Genomic DNA, 16,899 nt, shown 5'->3' on the forward strand with positions numbered 1-16,899 from the left:
CAAGATGATTTCCTTATTAACCTGTTTTCTTTGTGGGTATCTGTTTAACCATGATGCAGTTTTGGTAGGTCTTTGTTATATGGTACGATGAGTTCACAAACTGTTAAATCATGAGAATCTGTTGACTCAAAATGTGCGTTTTGTGATAATACAGAAGACCATGAGTAATTTAGTTCTTTACTGAGTGAATGTGATGGTAAAATTTTCGTGTGTAGCAACTGTTATTTTTCTTTCTAGCATGCTAGCTTTATTCCAGTATCCAGACTTGCACAACTCTATGATAGGCTGTGTCTCATCTCGATGTGCTTGATTTGGCTCTTTTGTATGCGCACCATGTAAAGAATCCTGGTTTTGGGATAACAGTTGTAGCGTACCAGATGAGACACTAATAAAAGCCTTGCCCAGTCCAGCTTGCTGCGGCGGCGGGGGAGCGGGTGCCAATTGGGCGCCAGCGTGCACTGCCCTGTTTTGTCAGGGAGACCCAGAGGTACCTCCATCTGGCTGAGTAGTAAGCAGTTCTGTCGAGGGTTTAGATTGCAGGGTGACAACAAAAACCCTGGCAGATGTATTGTTAACCTCCTCTCCCCCCCACTTCCCCCTTTTGCCCCTCCCTCTCCCCCCTTCCCACTAAGGACAGGCGATCGGGAGGGAAAGAAGGACAGAGAGAAGAGAGTTGGAAAAATTAAAGATGTTTTACTAATGCTACTAATAAGAATAGAGAAAATAATACAAAATATACAAAACCAATCTTGTAAGTCTCAGCAACTGCAGAGCCAGCACCCAAAGTCCTGGATTAGACTCTGTAGCCAACCGGAGCTGGATTCAGTCTCTCACTAGGTCTCAGTTCGCAGGGACGACTAGCAAGGTCCTCTCCTAATGTCAACCATAAGCAGAAGGGAAAAGGAAAAGGGTGAGATCCTTGTGATCTCCCACTTTTATATGAAGTATTCACGTGAATGGAATGTTATACACCACTGGTCAGTCTCTGGGTCACCAGTTTCTCGTTGCCCCTCTCACGAGATGTCCATCCGTGCTTATCAATAAGTTTGCATTCAGTTGCTAGGTTTACCAAAACATGTGTCTGGTTCTCCAGGAAAATGCAGCTAATATGAAGGCTTTAGCTGACAGGCAAAATTCACTAAAAGAGAAACTTGTTTTTCAACAAAACCAGGACAAGTTCAAAGGTGCAATGCAAAAATTGAGATATTGTCTTGAATTAGTGTAACTGTGATCCATCTGCATATTTGAACTTGGTATTTGGTTTTTATATCTGAGCTCAGTATTTTAATTTGCAGATATATATATATTTAGTACCAAAATAATTTTATTTGGGGAGATAATTACAAAATGGGAACCGATTCTGCTACTCAAGTACTACCTTGCTCCCCCTTAGGATGTATCCTTACAAATTAGAGTAATTGCTTATGTTGTTACCTAATAATTTTGAGACCAGAAAAGAATTTAAGTTGTTAAACTTTGATTCGCATTGAATTTATGCATTTGTTGGAGGTATGGGAACTAAAACTAAATGCTATGATAGATGTGAATTTGGAAGAGGTTGTATTTAAAAGTTGCTAGAATATGGACTGATTTGGATCTAGGAAAACAGAATAATGGATTTGTGTTTATTATACTGTTTTTTGACATCTGTAAATTGTAAAAGGTAAATGGAGCTAAGTAATGTAACTATTGCTGAGCTACTCGGAATTGCATATAAAGTGTATTATGGTTGGAATGAAATGGGAAAACAAAAAAAGCAAAATATCCCAGGTCTGTGTCAAGTTGCAAGATAAACTCAGCTCATTGTAACTGAGGATTTTGCCAGGGCCTCCTACTTCGTACCAGCAATTATGCCAGCTGCGTGGCCTTGGTACATCTGAACTGCAGCAAGAAGAGAGAGAAAAAAAAAAAAAAAATTGGAAAAACCTGGCTGCCCACTTTCAAGGCGGTGAAAGGGGGGTTTTCTCTCCCCCCCACTGCAGCAATGTAATACTGAATGGAGCAGTCTGGGGGTGAAATTTAAAGGCATCCCTAGCAGATCTGTAGTTCTAATGAAACTGGGAAATTAAACCAAAAATTTGTTAATAGACTTATTCTGTGGTAACTAATTGTGAAAGACTTCTTCGTAAATTCACCATGATAGTTTTTGAGATTGTGGGAAAGAAAGAAAGAAAGACCTTTTTTTTTTTTTTTGAGACCAATGGAATGCCAAATTTGAAACAAAGTTTTACCATATGAATTCTTGTAGCTGCCAGAAAGCCCTGTACATCTCTTGGGTCAAGATTTGTTAAGTAAATTGTAAGTTCAAATAACATTTTCTGAGAATTCTGTTTAGTTGCATGGCCCACAAGAAGCTACTTGGATGGTGAAGATATGCTTGCTGCAAGTGAGACATGTCCAAGGAAATTTGGAATGCTGTATTTCCACTAGTATTAACAGCCAATGTTTTGATAAAGAAAACACTACACTGATAGAACTGAAACAGGACTTCAATCCGGTAAGGGAAAACAATATCCAATAAATATGACAACCAAAATGGAATTAGAGACTTTGATGAATAAATTTCTGACAACCTTAGAAGCTAACTGCATTCGATTGGACTTGCAGATTTGTCTAAGAAACAACCTGTGGCTATTATGGGACAGTATGATGAGATTGCTAACAGACTGATAGATCAATTGTCACTCTGATCAAGAAAATGCAGGGAATGAATTTAAGTCTTAATAGGCCATGATCCTTTTATTATATACGTACCATTTGTGAAATTTAATTCTGATTTTTTTTATTTGTAATCTATGTCCTTGTAAATTGAACTAGCTGGTTTTCTTAACAGCACAGCTGTTGGCATTCATAAATGTAAATTGCTGCAGAACCTTCAAGTCTTTAACATCAGGTCACAGGCCATACTTGGTTTTGGTCTGATCCTACATACTTGCAAAGTTTTTGTTGATGGTTTTGAGAAGTCTCATAAAGCTGTAGTGGTCTGGCATGAAGATAAAAATTGGCATTATTCTGTAAAAATTATTGAAGGTTCAACCCAATTAGCAGAACTTGGCACAGCTTTAAATTACTTAGAGCTTTTTAAGGAGGAACCTCTATATTTGATTTGTGATTTTGAGTACGTAGTCAAGGTCCAACGCATGTATCTGATTCCGAAGCTGTTTGCTTGTTTATTTAAAAACAAACAAACAAAAAACAAACAAACAAACAAAACAAAAAAAAAAGGGGGGGGGGAGGAGAAGTAGGGGAAACACCACCACAGGGCCAGTTGTCGGAGTCATTGTATGTGATGAAATAATTTGCAAGTATGACCCAAGGCCATGGTAGGTCAGAGGGAACCTACATTGGTTGTGGTCAGGTTGCTGGTCAATGGAGAGGGCCACATCGATTGAAGGCCTGGGGAGGGGGTTGTGTTTGTGGCATTGCAGGGCGGGGATCGGGGTGGATTCCTGCGAGGTGGGTCGGGCCGTGGCTGAGTGGAGATGGCAAGGATTCGGTGAATGCGAATGGACAGGAGGGAGATAAGTTGTGAGGACTGTTTCAGATGTAGACCATGAATCCTGGTTCGGTGTTGTGGATGCTCACAGACCTGGTGATCTAGAAGCCTATTAGCAAGCTCGTGGTGTGCCTTCTGTGGAGAATGACAATTTGAACAAACAGCAGGAGAGTCAAAAAGGCAATATTACGCTTAGATAGTCAATGCACTCTTTCTCACTGATCTAGCAGCTGGTAAAACCTTAGGAGACATATCAAAGTTAAGCTATTGGTCTTTTAAATAGGTTAATCTAACTTCTGAAGTACTAACTCAATTAATAATAGATGTTGATGGTATTGGACATGTTGCTCTACAAAATCACGCAGTTATAGGTTTTCTGCTTTTAACATCAGGATTCTGGTTGTGCTGTATTAACTTGTTTGATTATTCTGGATCTATTAATAAGTGCTTTAGACAAAGTAGAACAGTACATTAATAAGATTGCCGTAGTAAAATTAAGGTTTGACACATAGCTTAAATGTTTTGGAATAAGTGGGTAGTTGTTTGATCTTATTAAATAAGGCTTAGTTGCATTATATGTAACTGTGATTGTTGTGTTAATCATGTGCTGTATATTGCAGTGTATTTCAAAGATGATTCAGCGCGCTGTAAATGGGGTCTGGCTGGTTCAAGAACAAAAAGAGGGGAATTGTGGAGGGGTTTCTGTTAGATGGAGATTTGTTACTGAACCAGCCAGGAATTTCAAGGCCAACTCAAAAGCTGAGAGCAGGACCTGCCGTGGGAGAGAAGCAGCTCTACAATAACAAGACCTCAATGTGATGTAAATCAACGGACCTATGAGCAGTGAGACTCCAGCGTGTGGACAGCTCATGAACATAGATGATATCCAATTAGTGAATGCATGATTGGAGCGTGGACGCATGATCAGAGAATAGTTGCATATATAAGGAGGCTTGTTTCTGTAATAAATGGCTTTGCGTGATTCACGTTGAATTGGAATGCTGAGTCCTTTATTCACTCCAACAAACCCCCACAGCTCTGCTCCTGCGGGACCACCAGTGAGGGTCCTATCCCACAGCATGGCAGAGTAGTGGAGGGGACACCAACTCACTGAGGCAGTAGCCATTGGCCAGCCCCTCCGCTTGTACCATGCATGCCACCAACAACCAGCAATTGCCCAAGGAGCTGGGGGGAGAGAGCAGGAGGGTCAGCACCGTGCATCTCCTCCACGTCCCAGAGACAACTCTGGACTCACCTCGGCATCCTGGGTATCCATTCAACTGATCCGGGAGATGGGGTGCTTGGGGATCACCAGGAAGTGGACGGGGTTTTGAGGAGCCACGTCGCAGAAGACCAGGCACTGCTGGGGGGAGCAGGGTGAGCCCCGCACCCATGGGTGTTGCCCACCCCCCCCCTCTCCCCCGTACAGACACGTGCTCTGCTGTCCTGGTTATCTTGTCGACTTCATAGAGCAAGGGTGTCAAACTCATTTTCACCGGGGACTCCTACAGGAGTACATCTATACAGTCCTAAAATTACATTCGGCCCTTTGTAGGCAACCGCAAGGCTGATGTGGTCCCCAGTGAAAATGAGTTTGACACCCCTGTCATAGAGGATTCTGGCAGGCATGCTGCTGCCTGCTGCGCCTTGCCCACCTCCTCGTCCTGCCCGCTGGGCACCGCTAAGCACCACTGAGGCGGAGGGGCACGCGGGCCTTACGACCTCCCCCCATAGGGATGTGGACCCTGTGGCCTAGGGTGGTGGGGGAATGCGGGAGGCACAGGGAGATACACAGGCCAGGGTGATGTGGGGTGCAGTAGGCACATGGGGGCGATTTACATGGAGGTGATATGCATGGGAGTTATGGGGGATGCACGTGGAGGTGAGGGTGGACACACACGGGTGCTCAGAGGCCCAGTGCAGTGCCGTGTGGGTGCTCACTGCAGGGCTCATGCCCGCCGCAGACCTTGCCCCGAGGTGAGAGCAGCGGCGAGTGAGACACAGGGCAAAGGCACGACCAAACCCCCGGCTTCCCTGCACGCAGAGTCCCCCGCATCGCCCAGCCACGCGCCTGCCCACCTCACCACCTATTCGCCTCTGTCACTCCCATGCCTGGACCCTCGGCGCCTTAAAGGGTCCGCACGCCCCCAGGGTCGACACCTCTGAGCACTATGTAGGCATCACCTACGCACCGGCCCGCTGAACCTCTGCCGGAGAGGAACTCGCCGAGCTCGAGTTCCCACTCGACCCTCCCCGCCGCCAGTGCCCCCTCAAAGACCCTGGGGCGAAGGCTGGGCCAGACGGGGTTTATTGGGTGCTTCAGAAGCCCATGCAGGGACGTTTGTGGCGGGGCTGGGAAGCGGAGAAGAGCTGACTCTGGGAGGAGAGGATGGAGAGCTGGCTAGCCTGGCTGCCGGGGGGGGTGAAATTCGGCCCCCACTACCAGGTAGTCCCGCAGTGCCTTCTGCCGCTCAGCGCAGGCTCTGGGAGGAGAACAGAGCTTCGTCGGGTGCCAGCAATGCCGGGGGACTGCCTCGCCCCGCGCCCGCGGAGAACCTTCCCGGGAGAACATGGGGTCTGGCCGGGGAAGAGCGGCGGTGACAGCTCAGCTCCAACAACTCGGACTGGTGGGTGAGGGAGGGGGTGAAGCTGGCTGAAAGGCTGTGACGACCCCGGGCTTGCTTCTGCTGCCTCTCCTGCAGCGCCCACTGCCTCTGAGCCAGGTTGAAGCTCGTCTTTTCTTCCCACCACTGCCTCCAGTCCCTGAACCAGGCTGCCGTCAGACAGGTGCTCAGGGGGACCGGACCCCCTGCCAGCTCCGGGGTCTGTGGCAGGGCTGGGGGCTCCCAGCACTGGATGCAACCCCCTTCCTGCACGGTCTGGCGCAGCCGCTAGCATGCCTGCCTGTGCAGGGTGCTGGAGATCACTGGCACCCCCAGAGGTGCCTGAGGACTGGAGGAAAGCAAATGTCACTCCAGTCTTCAAAAAGGGCAAGAAGGAGGACCCGGGGAACTATAGACCGGTCAGCCTCACCTCCATCCCTGGAAAGGCGATGGAACAACTTATCCTTGGTGCCATCTCAAGGCATATAGAGGATAGAGGGTCATAAGGGGCAGTCAACATGGCTTCACCAAGGGGAAGTCATGCTTAACCAACCTCATAGCCTTTTATGAGGACATAATGAGATGGATAGATGATGGCAGAGCAGTGGATGTGGTCTACCTTGACTTCAGTAAAGCCTTTGACACAGTCTCTCACAGCATCCTCACAGCTAAACTGAGGAAGTGTGATCTGGACAATCAGGTAGTGAGGTGGACTGTGAACTGGCTGAAGGAAAGAAGCCAGAGAGTTGTGGCCAATGGGGCGGAGTCTAGTTGGAGGCCAGTATCTAGTGGAGTACCTCAAGGGTTAATACTGGGGCCTGTATTATTCAATATATGCATCAACGACTTGGATGAAGGAATAGAGTGCACTGTCAGCAAATTTGCTGATGACACTAAACTGGGAGGAGTGGTTGACACGCCAGAAGGCTGTGCTGCCATCCAGCGAGACCTGAACAGTCTGGAGAGTTGGGCAGGAAAAAATTTAATGAAATATAACAAGGGCAAGTGTAGAGTCTTGCATCTGGGCAGGAACAACCCCAGGTTCCAGTATAAGTTGGGAAACGACCTGTTAGAGAGCAGTGTAGGGAAAAGGGACCTGGGGGTCCTGGTGGACAGCAGGATGATCATAAGCCAGCACTGTGCCCTTGTGGCCAGGAAGGCCAATGGCATCCTGGGGTGTATTAGAAGGGGTGTGGTTAGTAGATCGAGAGAGGTTCTCCTCCCCCTCTACTCTGCCCTGGTGAGACCACATGTGGAATATTGTGTCCAGTTCTGGAGTCCTCAGTTCAAGAAGGACAGGGAACTGCTTGAGAGAGTCCAGCGCAGAGCCACAAAGATGTTTAAGGGAGTGGAGCATCTCCCTTATGAGGAAAGGCTGAGGGAGCTGGGTCTCTCTAGCTTGAGAAGAGAAGAGAAGAGAAGAGAAGAGAAGAGAAGAGAAGAGAAGAGAAGAGAAGAGAAGAGAAAAGATAGAGAAGAGAAGAGAAGAGAAGAGAAGAGAAGAGAAGAGAAGAGAAGAGAAGAGAAGAGAAGAAGACTGAAGGGTGACCTCATTAATGTTTATAAATATGTAAAGGGTGAGTGTCATGAGGATGGAGCCAGGCTCTTCTCGATGACAATCAATGATAGGACAAGGGGCAGTGGGTACAAACTGGAACACAGGAGGTTCCACTCAAATATGAGAAGGAATTTTTTCACCGTGAAGGTGACAGAGCACTGGAACAGGCTGCCCAGGGAAGTTGTAGAGTCTCCTTCTCTGGAGACATTCAAGACCTGTCTGGATGCCTTCCTGTGTATCCTCATCTAGGTGTTCCTGCTCTGGCAGGGAGATTGAACTAGATGATCTTTCGAGGTCTCTTTCAGTCCCTAACATTCTGTGATTCTGTGAGTCTGTGATTCTCTTTCTGGGTGAAGAGATGCTTCTGGCTGAATGTGGGAGACCGGATGTGCCAGGGGGCTCCCTGCAGCTTTTGATAAGCACCTGGAGCCAGCAGCAGTACCGCAGGGACACAGCTGGGCAAAGCCAGTGCAGGCTGGGGGCTGGCACAGTTCTCCTTGGAGCATTTAGCTTCCTCCTGGGCTACTGTGTGATGGATGCACTTGACCTCCCCCCAACCAAACCAGCAGCAGTTTGTTACAGGCTACAGTTTCCAAATTACAAATGCATGTAAATGCAGATCCATTAGCATTACAACAAACTTTCAAACCCTCACCAGTTTTGAATGTGCCCCCACTCACTGAAGAAACACCAACAGAAGGCGTTTGGTTTACCAATGCCTCAGCAAAAAGGATAAATGGTAAATGGCAATACAAGGCTGCTGCATTCAGTATTACCACTGGTGAACAAGTAATAGAAGAAGGTGAAGGGAATGCACAAGTGAGAGAGTTAAGAACATTTTATGTATAAGAGTCTGGTACATGACTAAAAAAATACTCCCTGTTCATCACGAGGAATTCTTCAATGCTGCAATGACATTTAATATTACTAAAGCTATTTGCTTAAAAAAAGCTTGCACACATTATCATTGCATATATATAATATTAATTTAACACTTAAACCGCTGATCTACAACACACTGCATATTTATGACACAGAGGCAAGAGGTAACTGCACTACCACTCTATGAGCTGATAAAGTGGATTCACTGTAGTCAGGGGGTGGAATGTGACAGATGCACTTGACCCTCCCCCAACCAAACCAGCAGCAGTTTGCTACAGGCTCCAAAGGAGGTAAAGGCCTGAGCTGCAACTAGGCCAAGAATTCCTTTGAGGAAACCCACAAAGGAACAGAATGACATAGTGAACACCAGTAAGTTATGGGTGCAAGGAGTCTTTCCCACTGTATGCAATTTGACTACGAGCCAACCACTTTATTCCATAAATATAACAGCCTGGGTCAGCCTACTTTGAGCTCTCTCTGCTCAACAAGTGTGGCTGTATGGAGATGATATTTTACTACTCACAGATCACTGGATGAGCTCCATATAAATTTCATATAAATCATTTAGCTAAGTAAATGCATATTATAATATTCCACCACCACGTGGCAAGATTCATAATTTTAAGTCTTTTAATGTGTCAGCTGGCAGACTCTTATTTTCCCCATCTTCAAGAGTTGAACTTACCCTCCACACTGACTGAGGTGATATTGTAAACTCAGCAAATTAATAACTCTTAAAACCACTTTTAAGGTTTTAAAAGTAGCATTCCTTTATTCCACACTGGGACCCCACTGGGGATATTCCACCATGAGTGCACCAACAACTGATCATTTTTGCTTTGCTTATATTGACAGAAAAATTACATATTCATTACAGTTCTTGGAAATTTTTAACATAGAGTGCACCTATACCAAGAAATGATTACATAAACATCTAGTTATTTTGCGGTCTTTGCTGCCATCTAGCATTCTTCAGCTTGTATTGCAGACTCTTACAGCCTGGTCGCATTTTCCTCTTCAAGGGTCTTCCCATCGTGTCTGGCAAATGACCTCTCCTCGTTGGCAACTCCTCGATCAAGTGCAGTATATACCTACTTATATAAGCTATTATTTGAGCCACACCTGTGTTTTTTTCTAATTAATTATTACTTTATCATCCTGTTTCAGGTCCTCCTTCTAAAGACTGGATCCTGTTCCTAAAGAATATGTTGTAAATCTCTAATACAAGGTCTGCTTACATAGTGAACTTCAGGTGGAATTTAAATAAATACCATTTTTTTAATGAAGTCAAACCAGATTCAACTTCTGTAGCAGGGAGAGAGACATGAGTGTGTTGCGGTTGAGACGGACAAACGACATAGACCAAGTTGCAAATGATTTGGCTGCTTTGTCGCTTTCAGGCACCTTTATCATAGCTTGATATGCGAGGTCTCTTGACTGCCTCAGGATTTCAGGAATTTATCGTGCCTGTAGTTGTGGTGTGCCAATTAGTGTCTCTTCCAAGAGCTGGGGGGTAAATCCCAGCTTTTTGGTAAGTTCGGTTTACGCTCTGAAACTCTACCCCCACCCTCAGGAATTTGCTCTGCAGCAGCGTGGGAGGGGGGCGGGGGCAGACTGGGGGGACCTAAATTTATAGGAATTACGTTATTTAGCTCAGTCTGGCTCACCACAGGAGGATCCTCCCCACCTAAATCTCCAGGCAAGGGGGGATAGGAAAAAAAAATGTCCACTTTTTCCTTCTGCGACTGATAGCGGCGGGGCAGAAGGTTGAACTGTGATTAATGGTGGTGACGCAGATGGCGGAACCGCGACTGATGATGGTGGAGCAGACGTTTGAGCCGTGATTGATGACAGCGGAGCAGTCGGTTGAACGCACTGCTCTGACCGGTGCTCCGGGGGCCCCTCCCGAGATCGTATATAACCCAACGCTGTTTTTTCATGTGAGTCTTTCATAGCTTTTATCTGATTTCGGGGCCACACATACGTACGCTCCTCCTCTATTCCTTTTAACTTTCCAAGAAAGTGTCGCGGATCCTTATCCGTATCAGATCATATGGACTTGGGCGGTGTTGACGAACCTTTAGTAACAGGGGGGGTCGGAGTAGTACTTAATCTCGCCTTTTCCTCCGAATCTGGCCCAGGAGAGCCAGGAAGACCATCCCTCCCCACTGTCTCTGCATGTTTCCGTTGCTCTTTTAATCCTCTGAAAGTCTCTAGCAACAAGTGACATGTTGTTAACAGTTCAGTTGTTTCTTTGCATCTTTCACTAGTGCTTTGCCCCATAGTAACACAGTCCTTCCTTCGTAAAGTCAGTTCCAGAGGGCTAATACCCTGCTTCTTCAGAAGCAACTTTCATGTAGATAATATAATACCCCCCCCGTTCCCGGTAGCTCACCAACTCTTAGTGTGGTGTCTTTTCAACGATCCGGATCTTCGGTAGCTCTCCTCGGCTGCTCTATCAGCTGTACCGGGCTCCGTCTCCACAGCTCGTCTTCAGCTGTCACAGCTTCACCGCTGTCTCTTCTTCATGCGAGATCCTTCTTCATACAGGATCACGTAGGGGTCACCATATGTCACGGCTGAGACGGACAAACGACATAGACCAAGTTCTTCCAGGATGAAAGTAGTAGATGCCATTTATTGCCACAAGTGCATTTTTATACAGTTTTACCAATTCATGTGTCTCTTCACTATTGTTTACAAGTTACAGCAGTAACATCTCATTGGCTAATTTTGCTATCATCAGTGTTACTCTTCTATCCCCTTCTCTCTCACGGGTACATCCTTAATATCTCCGGATACTCCTTTACTCCCATCTTTCTCATGGGTAGGCCTTCATATCTTCAAGGCTAATTTCTCTTACCATGCCCTCCGTCAGGGAATCCACGTACCCACCGTAGTCCCCCACACTAGGGCTAGGATCACAGTCATGACAGGCAGGGTCCTCTTCAGATGCCGGTCACCTGTTCTGTCTGCCCCTCCTTGCAGGTACACCCCTCTCATTTATGGAACGTGCAAAAATTATCAGCAACCTTGGCTGGACCTCTTCTGCATACCATTGTTACCATTATCAGGTCTGGAGCAAACAGTGTCTGGAAAACATGCAGCCAACTTCAGAAAAGTGCAGTTACTTAGAAGAACTTAGCCAAAAGGAAAATTCACTGAAAGAGAACTGGTCTTGGTTTAAACAAAACCAGGACAGAAGGCATCTGCATGTGTGAGACTATAATGTTAGCAATAGTAAAAGACTTTCTCCTGAACTGGGAAACAGGGGGTTGAGTTATTTCATTTTGTGGTCAGTCTCTACAGAAACAGTGATTTGGTAAACCAACTTTTAACTTGTATACAATATAAAGTGAAGACAGTTAGTTCACACTTTATTTTGGTATGCATATGTGATCATGCAGTTGAGGAGGAGAAAGATCAATGAAATAGAAGTGAACGTGTTTGTAGAGATAACTAGAAAAAACTGTCACCTGCCAAAAAATGACACATAACCATTTTCTTTATTATCAGGCAAAGAGGCAATAAAAGCATTTTCTGGGAGTATTAATTTCAAATAAAAGTGGTGTGCAGAAATGAACTGGTTGTTGAGACTAGGGAAGGTGGGAAATGCTGCGTGCCTGTATGTCATTGTTTAGCCCTGGTTTTCCCAGCCAGCAGCTAGAACCACATGCTGCTCACTCACCCCTCCCCTGCCCCCAGTGGGATGGAGAGGAGGATTTAAAAAAAAAAAAGCAATAAAGGCAAAAAACTCGTGGGTTTAATCAGGCAGCAAGGAGAAAAGAAAGAACAAATAAGCGGTAACATAACAGCACTGGTCAAGGAACCCACAAAGACGATAGTCTCCAGCAAGTGATGAGCACAGCAGTGACTGCAGAGGAACCACGGGAGGTTTAAACGCGGTGAACCGACGTGCACAGCAGTGGCTATGGTAAGAACTGAGGCTGGGCATGGATTGGAGAGAGGAGGGGGAGATTCCGATCCTGCCAAAAGAGTCGCAGTGAAAGTGCTGATCTCGAGAGAGGGGCTGACCCGGAAGGGGCGTTGCCAAGAGCAACCGGGGAAGATTTAAATGTCCTCCTAGGGAGCACAGGTAACCAGGTCTAGTGAACAGGGCAGAAGCAGTTCGTGCAGGCAGTTTAAGCAGGCAAGGCAAGCTCAAGTGATTTATCTCACTTGGTTGTTGTCACCCTCACAGAAGGAGCTGACTATGGTATCCACTTGGGGCAAAGGTGAGTACTCTGCACTCAACAGGAAAGAGGCAGCAACTCAGACAGAGCTGCTATGGGAACATGCAGCTACCCAGATCTCAGGCTGCAGAGAATGCCAGAGCCTTTCACTGGTATGGAGTGGTAATACAGAAAACAGTTGTGTGAGGTGTGAGCAGGTGGATGACCTGCTCAGTCTGGTAGTGGAGCTGAGAGAAGAGGTGGAAAGGTTGAGAAGTATCAGGGAGCTGAAAAAGAAAATTGACCGGTGGGATCAAGCCCTGGCTGCCCAGGGGCGGGTAAGACCACCAGCAAGAAACAAAGATCAAGGGATTCCTGTGTCCTCCCCTTGCCTGACTGAAGAAAGCAGGTCAAGGGAAAGGGATGAATGGAAGAAAGTCCACACACAGGGTGGCAGGAAAAACACCCTCCCCACCTTCCTAGGTGCTGCTGTCCAACAGGCATGAGGCTCAGGATGTGGAATGCAGCAACATGAGGAATAAGGGGAAATAGCAGTGAGTTCCTGCCCCGGGGCAGAAAGAGGAGGGTTCCTACTGTGACCACTCCACCCCTCCAGGTTCCCTTGCAAAGCAGGTATGAGGCCTTGTAAGTGGAACTAAACAACAACATTGAGGGAGGTGGTTCCATTAAGTTGGAGGTGCTGCAGAGGATAAGTCACCCTGCACCCTCCATTAAAACAGCTCCCACAAAGAAAAAAAGGTGGGTTGTGGTTGTAGGAGATGTCCTATATGCAGGCCCACTTCTTAGGAAAGTCTGCTGTCTCCCTGGGGCCAGGGTCAAAGATGTAAAAAGGAAACTTCCTGCCCTGGTTAGGCCCTCAGACTACTATCCATTAATAATTTTTCAGGTAGGCAGTGATGAAAACTAAAGACAATCAAGAGAGACTTCAGGGCCTTGGGATGACTGGTCAAGGTATCAGGAGCACTGTCCCAACAGTTGCAGGGTACAACAAGGAAAGATACAGGAAGAGACAGCAGATTAATACCTGGCTACAGGACTGGTGTCACTGACAGAATTTTGGGTTTTTTGATCATGGGCCAGCTTGCAGGGTACATCAAGGAAAGATACAGGAAGAGACAGCAGATTAATACCTGGCTACAGGACTGGTGTCACTGACAGAATTTTGGGTTTTTTGATCATGGGCCAGCTTACATGGCACCTGGCCTGCAAATGACAAATGGGATGCACTTGTCTCAAAAGGGGAAAAGGATCCTGGGGCAGGAGTTAGCAGGACTTATTGAGAGGGCTTTAAACTAGATTTGAAGGGGGAGGAAACCAGGTGTGGCAGAGGCAAACCCAAGGGTGACATGCCAGCATCTGAGGGTAGTGCTAATGAGGCCCTTGGGTCTGCTGACCCCGTGGAATCAATGGCTCAGCTGAACTGCATCTATATGAATGCACACAGCATGGGCAACAAACAGGAAGAACTGGAAGCCCTTGTGAGGCAGAGAAACTATGATTTAATTGACATCTCAGAAACATAGTGGGATGAGTCTCATAACAGGAGCACTGCAGTGGATGGCTATAAACTCTTCAGAAGGGGTAGGCGAGGAAGGAGAGGAGGTGGGGTAGCCATGTATGTTAGGGAGGGTTTTGATTGTCTGGAACTTGAGGAGGGTGATGATAGGGTTGAGTGTCTATGGGTGAGAATAAAGGGGAAGGGCAACAAGGCAGACATCCTGGTGGGGGTCTCTTACAGACCAGGATAAAGAGGCAGACAAAATATTTTGCAGGCAGCTGGGAGAAGTCTCCTGATCACTAGCCCTTGTTCTTATGGGGGAGATCAACCTACCAGATGTCTGCTGGAAAAAAAACACAGCAGAGAGGAAGCAGTCTAGGAGGCTCCTGCAGTGCATGGAAGACAACTTCCTGACAGAGCTGGTTAGTGAGCCAACTAGGGAAGGAGCCCCACTGGATCTCTTGTTTGTAAATAGAGAAGGGTTCGTGGGCAACATGTTGGTTGGAGGTCACCTTAGGCACAGTGATCGTGAAATGATTGAGTTAGTTATCCTTGGAGGAGTTAGAAGGGTAGTTAGCAGAACTGCTACTTTAGGCTTCCGAAGGGCAGACTTCGACCTCTTCAGAAGGCTGGTTGACAGAGTCCCTTGGGAGACAGTCCTGAAGGACAAAGGACTCCAGGAAGTCTGATCTCCCTTCAAGAAGGTAATCTTAGAGGCTCAGGAGCAGATAGTCCCAGTGTGCTGGAAGGCAAGCCGGTGGGGAAGGAGGTCAATCTGGCTGAATAGAGAGCTGCGTCTGGAACTTAGGAATAAAAAGAGAATTTATGACCTTTGGAAGGAGGGGCGGGCCACTCAAGAGGAATACAAGAATTCTGTGAGGCTATGCAGGGAGAAAATCAGAAGGGCCAAAGCCCAACTAGAGCTAAGCCTGGCCACCACTGTGAAAGGCAACAAGAAATGTTTCTATAAATTCATTAGGTCGGGAGAGGTTCTCCTTCACCTCTACTCTGCCTTGGTGAGACCACACGTGGAATATTGTGTCCAGTTCTGGGCCCCTCAGTTCAAGAAGGACAGGGAACTGCTGGAGAGAGTCCAGCGCAGGGCAACAAAGATGATTAAGGGATGTCACGGCTGAGATGGACAAATGACATAGACCAGTTTCTTCCAGGATGAAAGTAGAAGATACCATTTATTGCCACAAGTGCATTTTTATACAGTTTTACCAAGTCATGTGTCTCTTCACTATTGGTTACAAGGTACAGCAGTAACATCTCATTGGCTAATTTTGCTATCATCCATGTTACTCTTCTACTCCCTTCTCTCTCAAGGGTACATCCTTAACATCTCCGGATACTCCTTTACTCCCATCTTTCTCACGGGTAGGCCTTAATATCTTCAAGGCTAATTTCTGTTCCCATGCCCTCCGTCAGGGAATCCAAGGACCCACCGTAGTCCCACAAAGGGAGTGGAACATCTCCTTTATGAGGAAAGGCTGAGGGAACTGGGTCTCTTTAGCTTGGAGAAGAGGAGACTGAGGGGTGACCTTATTAATGTTTACAGATATATAAAGGGTGAGTGTCATGAGGGTGGACCCAGGCTCTTCTCAGTGACAACCAATGGTAAGACAAGGGGTAATGGGTTCAAACTGGAACACAAGAGGTTCCACTTAAATTTGAGAAGAAACTTCTTCACAGTGAGGGTAGCAGAACACTGGAACAGGCTGCCCAGGGAGGTTGTGGAGTCTCCTACTCTGGAGACATTCAAAACCCGCCTGGACACATTCCTGTGTAGCTTCATGTAAGTGTTCCTGCTCCAGCAGGGGCATTGGACTAGATGATCTTTTGAGGTCCCTTCCAATTCCTAACATTCTGTGTTTCTGTGAACAAGAAGAGGGCTAAGGAGAATCTCCATCCCCTGATGGATGCAGAGGGAAACAGTGACAGAGGATGAGTGAAAGGCTGAGGTACTAAATACCTTCTTTGCCTCAGTCTTTAACAGTCAGAACAGTTGTGCTTCAGGTACCCAGCCCCCTGAGCCAGAAGACAGGGATGGGTAGTAAGATGAAGCCCTAATAATTAAAGAGGAAATTGTTAGCGACCAGCTACACCACTTGGACACGCACAAGTCTATGGGGCCAGATGGGATACACCCAAGGGTGCTGAGGGAGCTGGTGGAGGTGATCACTAAACCACTTTCCATTTTCGGTCAGCAATCTTGGCTAACTGAGGAGGTCCCAGTTGACTAGAAGTTGGCAAACGTGATGCCTATCTACAAGAAGGGTCGAAAGGAGGATCTGGGCAACTGGAGACCTGTCAGTCTAACCTCGGTGCCAGGGAAGGTCCTGGAGCAGATCATCCTGAGGGGCATCACATGGCACATACAAGAGAACCATATTATCAGGTCCAGTCAACATGGGTTTATGAAAGGCAGGTCCTGTTTGACCAATCTGATCTCCTTCTATGACAAGGTGACCCAACTAGTAGATGAGGGAAAGGCTGTGAATGTTGTGTACTCAGGCTTCTGTAAGGCCTTTGACACCGTATCCCACAGCATTCTCCTGGAGAAGCTGGCCTGGATGGCCTGGATGGGTGCACTCTTTGATGGGTAAAGAACTGGTTGGAGGACCAGACCCAAAGAGCTGTTGTGAATGGAGTCAAATCCAGTTGGT

The sequence above is a fragment of the Patagioenas fasciata genome, chromosome W (genome assembly GCF_037038585.1).
Source record: "Patagioenas fasciata isolate bPatFas1 chromosome W, bPatFas1.hap1, whole genome shotgun sequence".
Taxonomy (NCBI): Eukaryota; Metazoa; Chordata; class Aves; order Columbiformes; family Columbidae; genus Patagioenas; species Patagioenas fasciata.